The following is a 20,575-nucleotide window of genomic DNA, read 5'->3' on the forward strand; positions in this document are numbered from 1 at the left end:
TGACTAAATTGAAAAGTGATGATAAAAGGACAAATACTGTGCACAGCAGAAAGTTAAAATAAAGTATATTAAGGAAAAGGGTAAGAAAAGGTACTTTGTGATGTATATGTTTATTGAGCTTGCTAAAAAGAAATCTACTTCTAAAATTCCTTCTGGGGGAAAAAAATATCTACACTTGCTTTGTGAAATTGCTGTATTGATTCTTATTCACTACGCTCTCCTTTGATAAATACCCTTTGTGAATTGATGTAGGATTGCTAGGTAGCGATTAGGAAATAATCACAAAGAAGAAACCAAGACCCATTAGCTACATAGCTACATAAAAAGCTACTTTTTTGGTTGCAACTATCCCTGAGACCCATTAAGAAGCACCAGTTGTGTATTTACTGTGTATGTTAAATTTCAAAATGAATAAATAAAACATCAATCATTAATCTGCAACACAAATTGGAATTTTCAGTACTTGTGATGAGGTTTTGTTACTTCTTTTAGAAAAGATGCGACCATCCCACCAGCAATTATTTTTTTGAGGAAAGCATCTCACTAATTCCATGTGATCATTTTTTCCAAAAACGTCATAACATTTGTACACATTTCAACCCCCTCTTCAAAATGTATGAGAAGCATTTGCCATTGTGTGCTAGAAAGGAATTTATGTTTGAGTTTGCCTCTGATGTCTATGGCCAAATATATTGTCATAAACATAATGTGTCCTTTTAAATACATGTTTTTCACTTTCAACATAAAGAAAACTCTAGTTTCCCTTTAGAACTTTACTACACATGCCTACGTTGGCACAATGCTTTCTCTTTGTACAGGCTAGGCAAGGTTGATGTTAGAATTCTATGATCATCTTTGGCTGGTTATTCTTCCAGTGATATACTAGACTGCTAGTCCTCAATCCTTTTTATTTTCTTGTTAGATGATTATAACACAATTGGTGGGCTATGGGAGTTGATTATGAAGCAGCTTGTGTCTAGATACTTGTGACTTTATGGTTATTTTGGTAAGGCTAAAAAGGTCTGAATCAATATCACACAATAACACCCTTGACAGGGAAAGACAAAAGGGACATCATAAAAAATTGATGTATATGGGTATTTTGGCAGTATAAAGTGCCATATGTGGATATTCATCATAAGGCTTAAACTAGAGAGACATTTAACTGGTAGAGATTAGTTTTAGTTGAAAAACCTTATCTAGAAGATTCATAATATAATAAATGCAGGGACTGATATACATATTCCCCATTTATAGTGCATTCTCTTAAGGTTTGGCCACTGTAAGGACCCTTAAGCTATAGAAGGGAATAACTCACCACTTCCTGGGTCACAGTATCACCGCTAGCTATCCCTAGTTTGTCTGCTAGGTGGCACTGTGTAATAATATATAAGCAATGTGCCATGTGGTCTCAGGGCTTTTTGCCAGAGGTCTTTGCTAGAGACACTCCTAAGTGGATTGGAGTCTCCTGTGAAGCTATTATTAGTGCAGGACTAGTAATGGGTAGCTAGATCCTGTCATCATCACCTGACCGCTCAATGACTATTCTCTGTATCATTGCTCTATTCTCCCATGTGGATTGTTATAATGAACCAGTTTAGATATTGTTCAAAAAACACTGGTGCCCTTACTATATTAATATCACTGATCACAGTGTGTTACACCTTGCCTCCACACCGTTGAGAATGCTCACCCTCTGAGGATTATACTGTAGGTTTTATCCAGAGCAAAATATTGGGGTAAAGCTCATATAGTGAGAGTAATGGTGCCGCTCATTTTACTATAGACTTACATAAATATTTGCCAGATAACTTGCAAATAAATACAATTCTCTTTCAAGTAAAAAAAAACAAAATATTAGCAATATATCCCTAACCGCTCAAGCATAATGAATCATATAGCCTCTCAGTTAATTACATATTTCTAACCATTTCATTTAAAAATGACATGCCTCACTAGATTTCCCTATTCTCTCCCAGAAAATATATTTATTTTATCCATTGTTTCCAACCCAAAACATTAGAGTCATTTTACTTGTTTCCAAGTGAAGTCAGGGTGAAAAAAAGCAATAATCACACTATCAATCAATGCAATTTGGATGTGTTTCATGCTCTGCAAAAAGCACATGGAAATAGAATTTAGAACAAGGTAGAAGGAGCAAAGTGCCTGCTAATGCACTGCATTGCCCCCGGAGACCTATATGCTGTATAAACCTCTGGAGTGAGGCCTCAGGAGATTTATTTTTTCTTTTCTTTCTCAGATCCCTACAAGTAGAAAGTGATTACAAATCAACTTGCCCCATGCGGCAAGTGATACAAAGAGAATGTTTGTACAGCCCTCTCATGAGAAATTAAGACAGAACCAAAAATTCTGATATTTGTAGTATTGGCATTGTCACTAGAACATCAGATTTACTGCTAGTAAAAAGGAGAAATACAAGTAGAATGAATACATTTCTCCTATGGATTAAACTCTTATGGAGTGATATACACTAAGACAAATGCTATATATTGTACATTCAACAGCTCATGAGTTAGTACTCTGTTGGTCCATTGACACTATTTGTCTACTCAGCAGCCATTGTGTCTATTGTCCCTTGTTATTCCCCTGCTTGTAATTGAACATGGCCCTCTCTTTCCAATGTGATCCTTTGAAGGAGGTGGAACCAACCTGTGGGGGTCCCTCTAGTCCTCAGCTTTGCATTTCTGAATAAAATTGGATGTTTTTGCTTGTGATGAAACCTTAGAATATTAGTGTCCTTTTTTACTTGCAGACAAATCAATCCAACATTATGCTTGCTTAGTGCTCATGCTAGCTTCTTTCCCTCCTTTTTTATAGTGAAATAAACAATTACACTGTCTATAATTTTGAGTCCTACTACTTGTGTGTGTTCTGACATCCAGGGCTAGGCAGAGGCGGCTTATTTTCATTATGGACAATTGATTGCCTCAATTTATTGCACTTGAGGCCTAATTCATTAAATTCATGGCAGAAAATGATTCCATATTTATCATTACAATGGAGTAGATAAATAGCTGCTGTGATGTTAAAGGGATACTGTCATGGGAAAAATTTTTTTTTTCAAAATGAATCAGTTAATAGTGCTGCTCCAGCAGAATTCTGCACTGAAATCCATTTCTCAAAAGAGCAAACAGATTTTTTTATATTCAATTTTGAAATCTGACATGGGGCTAGACATTTTGTCAATTTCCCAGCTGCCCCATGTCATGTGACTTGTACTCTGATAAACTTCAATCACTCTTTACTGCTGTACTGCAAGTTGGAGGGATATCACCCCCCTCCCTTTTTCCCCCCAGCAGCCAAACAAAAGAACAATGGGAAGGTAACCAGATAACAGCTCCCTACCACAAGATAACAGCTGCCTGGTAGATCTAAGAACAACACTCAATCGTAAAAACCCATGTCCCACTGAGACTCCTTCAGTTACATTGAGAAGGAGAAACAGCAGCCTGCCAAAAAGCATTACTCTCCTAAAGTGCAGGCACAAGTCACATGACATGGGGCAGCTGGGAAATTGACAAAATGTCTAGCCCCGTGTCAGATTTCAAAATTGAATATAAAAAAATCTGTTTGCTCTTTTGAGAAATGGATTTCAGTGCAGAATTCTGCTGGAGCAGCACTATTAACTGATTCATTTTGAAAAAAAATTTTTTTCCCATGACAGTATCCCTTTAAGATGGATTTCCTGTAACTTTATTTTATTAAATAAAATTAATTTAAATCTATTAAAATGTAATTTTACAGCTATATTTTTATATATAAATAAGGTGCGAAATCCTGTTGCTTTGATCGACTCTTCATTGCTAATATACGGCCTCAATTTAGATTAAACTAAAACACATTCTCAGGCTCTTGTTATTTCTCTCCTTGACTATTGCAATATACTGTACTCCTTGCAGGCGCCCCAATGTATGAACTTTTACAACTCCAATCTGTTCTAAACAGTGCTTCTTAATCATCTCATCGCTTTCCTATGCATATCCCTTCATTGGCTCCCAATCTCCTCTGGAATCAAATTCTTATTTCTAACTTATATATTTTAGGCTTTTAACATAGTAACATGCTAACACAGTAAGTTAAGTTGAAAAATGACACACTTCCATCAAGTGCTTTTAACTTTTTTTAACCTGCCTAACTGCCAGTTGATCCAGAGGAAGGCAAAAAAAAAAAACCCCATCTGAAGCCTCAGAGGGGGAAACAATTCCTTCCTGACTCCAAAATGGCAACAATGAAGTCCCTCCCTAAATATCAGCTCAGATCTAAAAATACACTACTTCATGCAACGTACACTCTGCTTCTGACCTTCAGCACTCTTCTCCTCTAATCACTCCAAGTCTTTTCTCCAGTTTCTGCCTGTCTCTAGAACACCCTGCCATGATTTATTAAACTCTCCCCTTCCATCCAGACCTTCAAACAATTCCAATTTCCATCTATTTAGAGAAAATATTAAATGCATCAGATATAAACTTATCATAAATCAACAATTGTTTTCATCTTCATTATGTTTCAAATGTTCCTAACTCTTTAGATTGTTGGCTTTTTTGAGTGCATCTCTTTGATCCTATTGTTATGCTGTATACCCTGTTTGCTAAATGATTTATATGTAAATTGCGGGGTAACATTCCTGGGCCAAGCTGGATGGGTGCCCTAGACAAACAGGCCATCCAATGTTATAGACTGAGGGCCTGGACTGGGCAGCCAGAAGAGGTGCCTAGTGCCCCCAACCGTTTCACCCTAGCACATGATTTTTTTTTAAAAAAAAAACCTGTTGGGCAAGAACCTAATCAGTCTAATTATACTAGGGTGGAAACTATTTATTTGGGAATTTGCTCTCTTGCAACTCATGCTGTATTGTGAGGCATAATGCTTGAGAAGTTTGTGAGCTTAATGCTTTGAATCACCAGTAATTGCTTCATTCTACACCCTGTAGTGGACCAAGTCAAGATTGTGCAAGTGTGGATTGTGTTCTTGTCGTACGTGGCTGGGTTTCCTCTGGGTACTTTAGTCTCCTCCCGCACCACAGACATACAGGCAGGTTAACTGGCTCCTGATAAAATTTACCCTACTGTGTGAATGTGATGGACTGTAAGCTCCACTGGGGCAGGTACTGAGGTGAATGATATATTATCTATGTAGCACTTTACAATACTTATACATATTGTAAGTTACATCAGTCCCTCAGTGGAGTTTAGAGTCTAAGACCACTATTTTATTTATACACACACTAGTTAGTTTTATGGGGAATACATTCAGGTAAAACATTTTTACAAACTGCTACATTATTTACATTTTGTACAATGGCTTGGTGTGTCATGGTTTTGAATATGATCCAACACCTGAATATAAATGACCACATTTCAGTGTGATTCTACTCAAATATCCTTTTCAATACTTATTCAGTGTGCACCAAGAATTTCAATGCTATGCTGTTCAAAGCTTTAAAAGCCTTTTGGAACAGAAAATAAATACATTGTATTTTTGTAATGCATTCCATGGCTCCATTCTCCTATAGAAGACTGAGGAAGGAGCTTGCTTTAAGAAACCTTTCTCCACCCCTCCACCCCCCGTAACATGAAGAATTGTTGATACCCTGATTGAAAATTCTAATCACAGCCTTGCAGTCCTTCACATCACAACTGGTGACAGTTGATTCACTCTTTTTCATGCTTGCTGCCTCTCACTGCCTGTGGTGCTTCTTATGCATGAGTCTATCATTAGCGCACAAACCATGATAAATTGGTTGTGGATACGCTCTCATCAGAACCTGGAAAATGCTTCTTTTTCAGAATCACATAGCTACTGTGTGACATCATCTTGAATGGAAGAAGAAAGTAATACAGTATTGGATCTGCCACCACTTACAAACAAAATGGGAATGTAAGTAATGGATTTGGCCTGATTTTGCACTTTTCAAACTGCTGTCCCTAGTCAATATATAAACTTTATTTAGAACAGGTGCAATAAAACTCACCAATGTGCTGGCTCTTAAATGTTTGTTTAAATGTATACACAGAAACTAAAAATGCCTTTGGACTAATATAGGTTAAATAACAAATTATTAAGCTCTTAACATACCAAATGCACAAGGCAGGCAGACCAAGTATATTGAACTTTAAGTATTTTGCTGAACATAGAAACTAAGATTAGTAGGGGGCAACACTTCAGGTGCCAAGGTGAATACGAGAATATGTTATTTTGAAACAACTAGAATTCTGGATGTTATCTATCCCTGTGAGTAAAGGTTACTTGCACCAAGAAGGCTTTATTAGTAGATACAATTTATAAAAATAAATACATTCCACCGAGGGAATGACTTGGGGATTAGCCAAATACTTTATAGAGTCATTCCATATGATGTGATATCTATTTTTTTTTTCAATTACAAAAAGAAACTATAGATGAATGTAAAGAATGTAACATTTTACCAAGAGCTTTTTCTGCTGGTCTGAACTTTGAATTAAAAAAAAAAAAAATCCATCAAGCATTTACCATGACAGTGATTGTCAGAGACAACTTAATTCTGTTCATCCACACTCCAGACCCTTTACCTACAAAATAATAAAAGTGACACTTCTAAAAAGGGTCGTTTCAGAGAGCATTAACAAGACTAATCTGTGACATGTGCAAGGAATTGTCCCCTGAGAAGGGCTGTGATTAGTCTTATATTGGCTGTTCTGAAACCCGCTGATTCACCTTGGTTATGACTTGTCCTATATGCCATGTACAGAATATACTATTTGGATACCTCTGCAGAAGCTAAATTGTCACTCTAGGATTATATATAGTGTAGTGATAATTGGGGGTTTTTAAACACAGTTCATTAGATGTGTTCCATGCTTTAAAATTAAGTTCCTGGAATTTTTGTTTAGAAATGTACCTCTGATAATATTAGTTTGTGCCATGCGTTTTATAACTGACATTACAAACGTTGTTGACAGCCCTTTTCAGATGCGTACATTTGGCAGATGTCTGTTCTGATTCAGTAATATAATTTATAAGGGTTTTTAACAGAGAAAATGGAAACATTGGAATTGACAGCCGATAGAGTCCATTTAGCCTGCCTAGTCTGCCAATTTCTCCTAATTACTCAGAAAGCACGCTGGTACTTTTTATATCACACAGGATTCCTGTGAGCTTCTTAATTTTTCCCTGAAATGTATTTGAAGAAGAAGGTCAGCATGCATAATTGCATTCACCATATTCTATGTTGCACAGCTGCCAGGAAAACAGGATTTGTTAATTTTTTGTTTCTTTAACAAGAATGAGGGCCTCTGAGATATTCGCCATGTCATGTACTTAAAAACAGCCCACTTTTAATAGCGATACCTGTACCATCATTATAGAATAATGTCTAAAAGCTAATCTTTAAAATAGCTAAATTCACCTTTTTATTTAGGGAGAAACTAAAGTAGGTGATCATATGGAATGTTTATATTTTCCATATTTAACATATGGTATATACTGTTGCCAAATGATGAATGACATACTCCTTATTCTAATCAGATCGAAAGCACTAAAGGTTTTCGGGACTTGAACCACTGGCTGACCAGACATTTTCAACAAAGTTATCTGACTCTCTTTGTATGTGACACTTTTGTTCCACTGATCCCAGTGAATGTCTGTGGTATAATCCGTGATCATCACAGGTTTACAAGTACTATGATTTAGGGGGGGCTGAAAGTGAATATTTAGTATTGTAAGGTGTGACACGAGGCCTCAAATGTTTGACAGAAAGCATATAATGCTAATAACAATACATTTTAATGAAAGGTAATCTAAATAGTATATTTACTTTGATTCTTGGTAGAAAGCGCAAGAGCGCCTAGGGGAGAAAAGCAGCCCTTTAGTGATCATGCAGAAAGTATATCTGCCTGGGCTCTGGCTATGGATGGTAGGGTAAATTTTGGTTAAATTTCAATTACTGAAATTAGTAAAAAGTAGCAAGTAAACAACAATAAAACTTGGAAATAAAATATCAAAATATGCATGGTGTGCAAAGATCCATAAAGTCCTTTTCTACATGGTCATAGAAAAACGCTTATAGGGACATGCCAAAATGATACTGTATATCCAAGGGACAATTTAGGGTGCAGGAATGCAAAAACAAAAATTTGTATTTGCAATGTTGAGAAGGACATGACAGAGCTAGATTTAGGGGGTTATTTATTAAGGTCTTAATTTATCTCAATATCAGCTGCTACAAACTCCGATCTAACCCGCTCATTTTTTTAACGCTTATTTGTTATTAAATTTTCCCGAAAATTTGCTTTGCAGAAAAAAGCTCAGATTTTCACGATTTTACATGAATTTCCCCCGAAATCTCCGAATTTTTCGGAGTTTTCACCGGAAATCTCTGGGGTTTTTATAAATTCTGAAAAATGTGTGATTTTTTTAAAAGTCAAATCACGGATTTCGGGGAATTTTTGGGTATTCGGAGCTTAGTAAATAACCCCCTTAAAATACTGGGCCTATATAGTAAAATCAGGTACTATATAGTAAAATAATAGACAAGGTCAAGGCGAGTATGGTAAATAAGCTGGTTGAGTGGTGGAATAGGTCGAAATTGTGTGGTGAAATAGGTGGATATAATCTTTCTCTAGAACTGTTATTTTCTTGTACTTAATTTTCCTTCGCTGAAGTTCTTTTATAGTTCAATGTTCTTTTAGCATTGAGGTTATAACGTAGCTATTAAGAAGCACGGACCAATGTCAATGAGGGTATATCCAACTAATGTCACTGAGGGTACATCCAACCAAAATCAGCCAAACAGAACAAAGACCAGACAAAACAGCCAACAGCCTGTACAGAGTGATTCCATAATTACATCTATCATTTCCCTATGCCACTCCTAATTAAGTACAACATTTTTAAAAAGCTTATATTGTTTGATATAGCATACAACTGCCATTAAATAAACAGTATTTCACTTCTGCATTATAACAAATTAAGACTTAGTTTTCATTTTTTCCTAGGGGCACATAAGAGACTTTTTGCCCCATAGCAAACAATGAAAAGTGTTTATTTCTGTTACCAGTAGCAGCTGCTAATTTCCCATGTGTGTGCTTTCCTGAGAATGCCATTTGTCAGTCTCTACAACACCCACTTTGAATCTACAAATTTATTTTGTAGCCAGCATTGCCATATGACATTAACTAAAGTCTTTTTGTTCTGTATCCTATAATCATATAATGCAACAGCTCAAATTGCATTATAGAAACAGCACCTGTAATAACATAAAAGTGTCTTTCTAACTAACATTTAATTAAAATTCCCTTGAAATGATTGAGATTGATACAATGGTAAAGAAAATGTGCTAGCAGCACAGCAAGTAGCAGCAATGCACCTCAGATTGCATGTCAATTGGTAGTTTCATTTTCTTAACAAAAGCCAGAATACTTTTAATGCATACAATGGAAAGGTGCATTATTGTTAAAAACTCTGTGGAGTAGTCTTATATCAGCTATATACATCATGCTAGTGATGAGCAAATCTGTCTTGCTTGTAGAAAAACTGATTAAAAAAAATTGTATAGCTGTGAAAATTAGCAAAACACGTTGAATTTTTTCACTCGTTTCTAATCATTGCTAAACTTCTTTATACGGTATGTTCATCTCACGCTTATTAAAAGTGCATAAGCATGTGTTGATGGCTCGATTCACTGTAAAACAACCTCAGTAGCATGATAAATATGAGTTACATACTATAATACAGCTTCCCTGTCTTATTTGATTTGTATACCACACTAAAAAACAATTGGCACGTTTTGTCAGTTATTGTGTTTTTATCAATGCATTCCAATAAATCTAAACTATACAAATCTGGGGATTTACTAATTGTGAATGAGCAGTTATGAAGGAGCTGTGTACTTCAATTCAATATTGATTTAATTAACTGTAAATATGTAAAAAAATAAACATATTCTGTAATAATGCTTGGGCAATGGCAGTTTTGTTAAAACTTGGGCAATTACAGTTGTATTAGAACTGATCCAGTTGGCCTACAAATCGATCTAATAGAATATTTGACAAAACTAGACCAAAAACCGTATAGTTATTCTATTTCTATTACTATTACTATTAATATACACCATAGTACAGGTACTTTAAAGGAGAAGGAAAACTTGTGATGCATTTTATTACCAATAGATTAGCAACAACAGTGCAAGCTAGAACTCTACATTTAGTAAACAGCCACAGAAGAGCTCTCTCTATGCTTAAAGGGGAACTAAAGTGGGGGAGGCTGCCATTTGGAAGTATGATCGTTTCCCTGCAGAGCAGTTAGGGACCTTCTGAAGTTTCCTATCTGCAGCAGCCAGAGCAATTAAAACAAAGGGGGAATTTCACTGCATACAGTTAGGTTTCTTATAAAATCGGGGAGTGAGGTACTGCACAGGTATGGTTTGAGCGGTGAGGAGGACATTGGATACCAAGCCCATGTAGGAAGGAACATGTGGATCTTTTCACAGAGCATTCAGAGCAGCATTACTGTGAGTGTTTAGGATTGTATTTACCTGGATCTTTCTGATAAAGTTTACTTAGTTTTTGACTTTCCATGTTCTTTAATAGAATTCTGTCATGATTTTTATGGTGTAGTTTTAATTTCTAAATTACACTGCTTACATTACAAATAATTCACTTTACTATATACAGTAAATTGTTATTCTTGAATCAATTCATATATATTTTTTAGCTGTAATATTGGTGTGTAGGCAGCCATCTAAGGTCATTGTGTTTGAACCCATGCTTTCAGAAAGAGCCAACACTGCTTTCAGATAAGCTGTTGTTGCTCCTACTCAATATACTTGTAGGAGTCACAGCGGGACCTGTATTTTTACTGATATTCACATATCTACACCTAGCAATGTAGGTGTCAGGGAACTGTTATCTTATTACGTTCCCATTGTTCTGCTGATAGGCTCCTTGAGGGAAAGGGGGTGGCGATATCCAACTTTCAGTGCAGCAATAAAGAGTAAAGAGTTACTGAAGTTTACCAAAACACAAGTCACATGACTGAATACACCTGGGGAACTAATAACATGTCTAGCCCCATGTCAGATTTCAAAATGAAATATATCTGTTTGCTTTTTTTTATAAAAGGATTTCAATGCAGAATTAACAAATGTGTTTTGAAAAAAAAAAACATATTTTCCCATGATAGAATCCCTGTAATACCCCATGGGATGTTCAAAAGCAGTAACTATGTAGAATTACAACATTACACCTAGCTTTGTAATGATGGGTATGTTTTCATTTTTATAACAGGACTTAGAATTGCAGACTTCCTCTCAAACCTACTTTCCTGTGCACTATACTGAACATGCTCCTAAAGTGGAACTCACAAAAATATGATAAAGAGGCCCACATAACACAGAAACCCCTAATATACCCATCACGGTTACCTGTTTCTTCAAAAAGTATGAATAAATGTAATTTTCTATGCCGAAATCCAGCTGTTTAACAGTTCTTCTCTTTCTGTATCATTTGAAATCCTGGCAGGGAAGGAGGGACTAAAACACTGATGTTAGAAAATGTAACAACTTCTCCACAGCTTACAGACAGCATGCAGGAACTACATAACCCACAATGCATTGCACTGTGATGTTATGTTCCTTACTGAAATCACGTGTACAGGTAATTGTGGGTTTGTAGGATGCAGGCTAAGGACAGATGGGTGCAGATACAAAGTAACAGTAGTCAGCCAGCTCAGCAAAGTAGTCAGACAGATCAGCAGGAGAGCAGGGGGCTAGGCTTAGGGAACTGTTCCAAACAATTAAAAATCATGAAAAGTCTGCATGTTTTTTAATTGATGCATATTGCAAAGTTGCTATGTTATGTTTGTGTGGAGTTCCTCTTTAAAATAAATGTGTGTTTGTTTAACTCCACCTCCTTCAATTAATAACTGTGAGAATATCTGGGGGTCTCGTGGTGCAGCTCGGATGCCTGCCGCGCTCACAGTGGGGACACCCGCTGCTTGCCCTTCTGTCGCTCAATGATTCTCCTGTGATGTGTGCACGCACTGCTTACGGATTTTGACACCACATTCCTATTCACATTGCCAAATGTAAGACTATTTCTAATATTTCCTGCATGCGTTTCCTAAGTCTCTCTTGTCTGTTTCTGACCTAGCCTGTTCCTGACCTTCCCTAGTTTGCTGCCTGTCCTGTCCTCTGCCTGTCTATTGATCATTCTAATGGATCCTGATTTTGTACTGCGCTATTGTTGGTTTTGACCCCGTCCTGTGAACTTGACTCAGTGTCGGACTGGCCCACAGGGATACCAGGAAAACTGCAGGTGGGCCCAGGTGTCAGTGGGCCCTCCTGCTTCAAAACATTTGGCATATTTCATGACCATTCCCTATGTCTATGAGAAGAAAGAGACTAAATAGATTGAATAATAGATTATAGTATTTAAAGAAAAGAGACTAGAAGAATAGAGGTTGCGTGAGGAGAGGAATTATAAAAGTAGAGAGTGGGCCCTGATCTAAGGTCTTTTGGTGGGCCCCTGGTGTCCCAGTCCGATACTGCCTTGACTATATTTCTGACTCCTTATTTTGCATTGCTCTGCCTGATTGGTATCGACCCGGCCTGTCCCTCGACCATACTCCTTGCTCTACTTTCTTCCTGTACACGTCTGGTTCCCTTGTCTGCCCAGAACTATCTCCTTGGTCCTCTCACTATAAAGTATCTAAAAGAGAAAAGGGAAAGAACCGCACATATGACAATACTGTTTTATGTTGTCTGATAAGGCCAATCCAGCCTTAGGGTTAAAAGGTGTTCAGAAAAAAAGGTTAATTGTATCCGCCCAAGGTGCAAACACGAACCAGGCTTCCATTTTGGGCATGTACTTACAAACAGTCAATGTTCAGCTTGCATGCCATATTTTTGTGTTCCACAGTTGATTCATTACTCCATACATGAAGTGGAGATAAAAGAGAAAATAATAATAGTATAATTCTGTTTAATAACTATTTTAAAAGCAATCACAGAACGCCAATTGCCTAATCACAAACAGTTCAGCTTCAAAAGCACATCACATTCCAAAGTAAAAGTCCGGACTCCTCAGAAGGATCTGCTGTTTGGAGATATGGTGGTGTTCAAGGAGTAGCAATTGGTGCCACACTGTCCTTTCCTACGTTTCACAGACTCTCCGGTCCGCTTCCTCAGGGAGGTATTGATAAAATCCTCTCCTAGTGCTTTTAATTGCCCTCTCACTATAAAACCTGGCAATATCCGAGTAGCGGAGGGCTCTTCCCGAAGCAAAAGGTGGCAGTTATAGGCAGAAGCATGAGCAAAGTCTGGGGTTTTTTTCTGGGTTTGGGATACTTTACTTTACAAGAGGACATTAGATATAAGAAGAAGAAGACGATGGTGGTATGTGAATCTGATGTGTTCCATGAGGGGAGAAATGAGGGACTAGTTTGTTTTGCCTAATGTAAAGGCAGGAATTCACAGAGAACGTCAATGCACAGTATTCCTTCTCTCTCTGGAAGGCTCCTTGAGCTTTAGATTTTTCTGCCCCCTTCCCAGAACTTTTCTATAGTATAGTCAATTTTTCCGATGGTATGACTCTCTCACTTTCTCACTTTCTCTTTTCTCGCTCTCTCTCTTTTGGTTGATGGCATTGTGTTCAAGGTCTAAACAAAAATTAATTCATCTGCCCTTATATGTAACAACGTAGTTACATAACAGTGTCATGAAAGTAATAGGCATCAGTTAATTAATGTCAAAATTCGTGTTTTATCACTTGTTTAAATGTATTACAGTTTGCGTGACACATTTGAATTAAACATGCCACAGTAATTTCATTACACATACATTAGATGTGGCACTTGAGTAACACATGCGACTCAAGTACGATCTGCTGGGTAAAGAGTCTCTCACACTATAAAGCAATTTATCTTGGGGCTCCTAGCAACCAATTATAAAGCTCATAAGATGCACATGTCAGATTAGTGAGGTAATTTGGAACTTTAAATGTTGAATGTGAAATCCCTTCTCAGCTGGCGTACTGCCTTTTTTTTTTGTCAACTCCTCTTTATAGTTGAGTAAATGAAGTGCAGCAGCCTCCAGGCTATTCTATGGTGCGAGGAGGCTGAGAAAAAAAAAGCACAGCTGAAACCAGTGACTGTCTGAATTCTGTATGTCTGAAACTAACTGTGAAAGCCAATTAAAAAAAGAAGAAAACACTTTCATATACTGTATGGATTAAATAATACCCCTTGAGTGTTCAAAATGCATCAAAGGACTGGACCGTTTTGAGTTTTTAACATTTGTTTTGGTCTTTCACCCTCAAGACAATATTTAGATCATAATGAAGTTTTAGTTCAGCAGAAGCTGAAACAGCATAATTTACTGAGTTACCTTGTAATTGCTCATGCATGAAATCACCTAGTATTGCTATATATCATTCTCTTCAAAGAATAAACATTGGGGGAAATGCATGCATTTCCAGCCCTGCTCCCTGCAAGTTCCTTTAGTTCTAGTAAGCTTAGTTCTGGCCACATAGACCATGACCTCAAAGCCATTCTTTATTAAAGGATTAAGCAAGAAAAAAAAACACAGACTTAAACTGGCCATAATATGCATAGGTAGATCACATCACCAATTTAACCATCCAAGCTTTGGCCTAATTGGGAACTGGTAACTAAACAATTGGATCACATGGGGAGTACGTGCAGAGGTGTTGTGTGAGTGGTCCCAAAGTTGCTATAGTTGCCTGATGGGACTTTCAGCCTTCCTAACCAATACCTAATCAAGTTGCAAACATAAATATATAATGGAAGCCATTATGTTTAACCATTGAGCTCCCATATCAGCAAAAAAATAATTGAGAAAAAAATACACTATTTACAATGCCCTATGCAATATGTACTACACATATTGCCTTTTTTTTTTTGCATTTTGCACACTGTGTGGTGCATTGTCTAAGTAGCTACAGGCCTCTGCACTTCTTAGTCAGTGCTCAATATAAAAGGGGGGTGGTAGGGGAGGCATGTAGGCAGTCTGGACTGTTCTGAACTGCACTTCTTGCCGCTGCTCTCTGCACCAAGTGTTGGATTTTTTCAGCAGTAACCCTCAGGACACAAGTGTAGACACTAAAGCTACCCATAGACGCGACGATTCTTCTTGCCAAACGGGCGATTTTAGGGAAGTCCGACCAATCCTTCGAAATTATCGTGCGGTTAGTGGGATTCGAACGATCGTACATCTTACGATTTTATGGCCGACATCTGTCAGGAAATTGATCGGCCAGGTCAAAAAATCTTTGTCGGTCCCAGTGCAATCTATCTATGTTTGCAGGGCCAAGCAGGCAGCTCCCCTTTGTTTTCCTGGCAAATTGGTCTTTTTAGTTGAGGGTCAATTCGTACGATCGTTCTGAGAAAATCGTGGTCTTGCGATGAGGATCGGATCTTTAAAAAATCTCAACATCTATGGAAAGCTTTAGAGGACACATCTTGCACATGCATCCCCAGGGTAGTAGATGACCACTTGGATTATTTATTACATTATTAGGATTATTAATACATTATCTTCTTGGTATTTTAATTAGATTTTTAACTCAAGATATGATCAATCATTTGCATTTTGCTTCAGGATCACACCAATTCATACATATTTGATATACACGTGTTTATACTCAGCTGAGGATATTCTTAGCCAAAATATCAATGTGTAGTTTCCTACTTGGTCCCTAAACTTCATGTTTTTTGCAAATGAAGGCAGGAACAAGGTTAAATTAGGATATGGGTAAAATGAGTTTTAGTGACCAAGAAATAATTCTGATTAACATATCATTCTAGAAAACAATAAATTACTATAAAAATAGGTCAAATATAAACATTTGGAAAGCACATCTACTTAGTGTATTGTATTAAAACATTTCTTTACAAAAAGGGCATGTGTGTATATAAAACCATTAGGCGGGGGTGCAATGAGGCTGTGACCACAAAATACATATAGTCAAATACAAGAGTCCTCTGCACTCAACCCATTATAAATATATTTAAGACAGCGACATTTGTGCATACTGCTACTGAAAAATGCCTTACCCTTTAAACAAAACAGGGATTGTTTGTCCATATATTGCAATATATTTAAGCTGGCCAACTACGTCAAAGTCATCCCATATCTGGCCAGTCCTATGCTCAATTTTATCTGATTCATTAAGAATTCTATTGCTTCATTATACATTTTACAAAGGGACTAGGTTTTACCTGCAACTTACTTGCTGCCCTTTTATTAGATACCAGTGGGATCACCTGACTATAGCTTGGAAGGGTGGGAGCTAAGGCATTTTTCAGTAGCAGTATGCACAAAATGTCTCTGTCTTAAATATATTGATAATGGGTTGAGTGCAGAGGACTCTTGTATTTGACTATATATATATCACATTAGTTCATTGTAGACCCCATACATACAGTATAACAGCACAATGCATAGCTCCAATGTTTTTCAGTAGTACTATGCAGAGTCATATACATAATATTCCACTAGTACAATTCATGGCCTTAAAATGTATAAATCCCAGTAATAAAAAACAAGGTATAAATACTGTATATTCAAAAAGTATAATGCAGAGGCCTTTTAATCCGAGTAAAAGTATGGGATCCGTTATCCAGAAAACTCTGAATTACAGGAAGGACATCTTCCATGGACTCCATTTTAATCAAATAATTTTTAAACTTTAATCCCAGTTACGACATAATTAATCCTTGTTGGAGGCAAAGCAATGGTATTGAGTTTTATTAATGTTTAAATGAGTTTTCAGTAGACTTAAGGTATGAATATCCAAATTATAGAAAGACCCCATATCTGGAAATCGCTAGGTCCCAAGTTTTCTGCATAACAGGTCCAATACCTGTATTGTATCAGACTCTGTAGATCACAGAATAGAAAGTTCCATACATCAAATCAATAAAACACAAAGCAAGTATTTATCAGCGATATCTTACACAATTTTGTATAACCCTGTGTACAGAGCTTTAAGATCCGCACATCTGCAGATCCCTATACAAAGGAAAGTACATATATAGTATCTCACTGGGGTAGACTACTGTATATAGAACCTGCATAATAGCACTGAAGCAGCCAGTTAAACAAAAGATGGTCCTCTGTGCTTTACTCTTAAACCCAACAGCTAATTGCACACATTCGATCTCTATTGTTCTTTTCCCAGCCACAGGCCAACTTGCTGTAAAAGAAGGAAGATGCTGGCTATAAATCTGCTGTCAGATCAGTACACTCTATGACCGTGCTGTCCTTACTCCTCTGCTGAGTGTGACGATAAAACATTTTTCTCAGCAGGCAAGTTTGGGCTGCACAGTTACAGAGGGCACTGATCTGACATCAGATTTATGGGCAGCATTATTGGGGTCTTCAGGAGTTAAACCAGCAAGTGGGAATGTACAGCCTGAGCAGCCTGCATTCACAAAGTAAGGGAGGGCAGGATGAGATTTCAGCCACTTTGTTTAATTTCAAAGCTGCATTCGTTCTATTAGCATGCAGTTGCTTTGGCACTTAGTTTTCAGCTGGCTTAGAGACAGCAATGCCCAGGACAGCAGCAAATATAGATAGATAAAGCCAGGAGCATAACTACAGAGGAAGCAGACCCTGCAGCTGCAGGGGGACCCAGGAGGTATAGGGCCCCATGAGACCCTAATTCTTATAAAATTTCATTAAATATTGGTAAAACAGGTCAATCTCTAGACATTTTGGGGGCCTGAATAATAATTGGGACCCAGTAATATCTAGTTACGCCACTGGATATAGCAGCCTCACTAAAGTGAATTCTTCATGCAAGAACTGATATTTGTAATGTAAATATAGTGATATTAGACCTTTAACTGTACAGCTGTTATCATACTCTACAGCTCTTTATTTAATTGTTTGTCTTTAGTAACTGGTCTCCTCTAACCTTTTACATTGTAGGTTTAACTTCTGCTCACTTTTACCAATCCATTTCTCCCTGCTGCCACCCATCTCTCCTGCTGTCTGTTCTCCACCCCTTCCCGTTTAGAAGCTACTTTCCAGTTCCTCTTGTTTTGCCTGATATATGAATCTGACTGGTGAGAAAGCAGCCTGTAAAAGCCTGTGCTTTGTGCTTTGGATTATATACTGGATAATGTACCTCCCACTGTGAATTATATAGTGAATAATGTACCTCCTGTTGTAAAATATATAGTGAATAAAGTACCCCCTCTTGTAAAATATAAGGATATTATAAGTTACCGAGGAGTTTCATGACCATATAAAAACACGAGGCCGAGTGTTTTTATACAGGTCATGGAACTCCAACGTAACTTCTAATATCTTCATATTTTGCAACTGGGGGTACTTTATTTATTATAATACACAAGTTTCAGTGAGTCATGTGACAGAAATGACATCAGAACTCACCGTTTATAACTGATCACATCAGAACTCACCGTTTATAAGGATATTATTTACAAGATATTCATGGCTTTTGTGTATTATAAGGATTTGACCTCAGGGTTCTATAACATGGCCTTCTGTCTTGTGCCCTTATATAGTCACAGAACTCCTTGGTCACTTATTAACATTTTTATATTTTACAATAGCGGGCATCATATTCACTATAATTTACAGTAGAAGGTACATTATCTAGTGCAAAACAAAGACTAAATGATCAGAGTAATCACAACATATTACACATAAAGAAGTGTTTTCTATGGTTCTTTATCTTTATGTTATACCTGATACATTTAAAATACTTTTCCCCACTGAAATGCATATTGAGCTGTGTGTCTCTGTAAAGACAGTTTGTATGTATAAGTAGTAATACATATTTATATTGTAAACATATGCCCATAACAAATGAAATTACATATGAATATGTTATGTATACAGTACATCAGATATTAGCTTGAAATTACATTCCTTCTTTAAAATGTAAAGCTTTATAGATTTCCATTCTATTTAAATAATATTTCAGTTCGCTGCTGAAATTCATTGTACTCAGTACAGTGTGTATAATCTATCTATTCTTGCTCATGTTCATTGGTAAGGATTTTATCCTCCTTCGGGGACTTTTTCTTGCCAAGACAGGAAAGTTTGACTGTTTAACAAATGATGAGGAGCTGTGCATCAACCAGCCATTTAGCTATGCTTGATTAATGCATGATGATGAAATTTTGCTTTGCAAGAAGAGAGCACATCAAAAGACCTACACAGTTTGAGTACAGGTCACCTTGGTCATGGCAAGGATGGAATTTGCCTGTCAACTCTCTCCTATGTTTTACTAGTGAAACCTGACATTTGTATCAAGTGAATTTCCTTGCGCGTATGCACATTTCTTATTGCTGTAGTTGATTCCTTCAATTAAATATTCTCAGTTATGGAAAAAGCATGCTCCCTGTCACCGCAAAAAGAGATAATGAGGTCTTTATAACGAGCTCCTCCCTCTGCTTTTGAATTTTGAGCGAGATAATTATATGTTAGTAGTTGGCACCTGAGCTTTTCTAAGATAAAAATCAGAACAAAGTTTAAATACAAGCTTTGATCTTTTCCCTCCTTTATTAAATCTTTTCTTTTGGATTGGACAAATTCCAACTGGACAGATTGAACAGGCAAACTGAGTGGACCACTAGAGAGTTGTACTGTATGGAAGAGGCATAGACACACAGTAAACAGTTTCAGCAGCGAGACAATTTCCAGTAACTAAAATGCAAGGGACCAGATGCATCATGTGTGCAATGTGACTGTTACGCTAAAATTATTTTCCATCTGTTCCAAATATAGCTTTCTAAAAAAGTGCCTTCCTTACAAATACTATAGGCCTATAACATATACTTGATCCAGCAAAATGTAATTACTGAAGAGTTGGCCATGCCATTCATTTCTCTAAAACCACAAAATAGTAATTTAGCATTAACATCAATTTCCCCACCTAATACACTGAAAATCTAGTACTTCAAATAATGGATTATTTGTTATAAGCAAGGTTAAAAGCAGTCCCCAATTAAAAAACTAATCAACATATTTGACTGGGCTAACAGACCTAGAATAGTTATGTGCTAATTAAAAACTGGTAAAAATATAGGTGTACATTTTGTAGAATTCTATGTCAGCTCTTAATTAAAACATGTCAAAGGTACAGACCCCAATATTTAATTCAGTTTAGAGGTGAGATTAAATTATATTTAAATTTAGACTCAACAAATCTGAATCACTGTTGGGTGTCAAATGTTAAACAATCGCAGTGATTGTAATCACTTACCTGATACCTGGGGCGGTGCTCCTGTTAGCAGAAAACTGCACCAGCCTTGGGTTCTTCTCAGTGAGCACCAAGGAGTGAGCCTCTTCTTCCATTTCATCTATCTTCAATGCCCAGGGCCGGTGCATGCCCAGTAGAGTAAAAATGCCAGTTTTTTCATTTGTTACTCTGCTGCATATGTGTACCAGTGAGAAGCAAAAAGAAACAGAAGAAGATGATCACCCCGGGCTGGGGCAGTTTTCTGCTAACAGTCACACGGAACATCCTTTCTACTAATCGGAATGGGTGACCTTATGTTAGCTGGAAAGACCTACTGGTAAATA

At 37.0% G+C, this 20,575-nt stretch overlaps 1 protein-coding gene across 11 annotated transcripts in view; it reads left to right on the forward strand.

Annotated features, from left to right (window-relative positions):
- The window catches only part of dab1.L (Dab, reelin signal transducer, homolog 1 L homeolog), a 425,953-nt gene that overhangs the window by 252,661 nt on the left and 152,717 nt on the right, over positions 1-20,575 (forward strand). For 10 of the 11 annotated variants that reach the window (XM_018258283.2, XM_018258282.2, XM_041590415.1 and 7 more), the window contains exon 5: positions 5,808-5,898. The exons of the other annotated variant lie outside the window; for it this stretch is intronic. The gene's annotated coding sequence lies outside the window, so the exon portion shown is untranslated. The remainder of the gene's footprint in view (positions 1-5,807; positions 5,899-20,575) is intronic. 11 annotated transcript variants of the gene reach the window in all.

The sequence above is a fragment of the Xenopus laevis genome, chromosome 4L, assembly GCF_017654675.1.
Source record: "Xenopus laevis strain J_2021 chromosome 4L, Xenopus_laevis_v10.1, whole genome shotgun sequence".
In the NCBI taxonomy this organism is placed as follows: Eukaryota; Metazoa; Chordata; class Amphibia; order Anura; family Pipidae; genus Xenopus; species Xenopus laevis.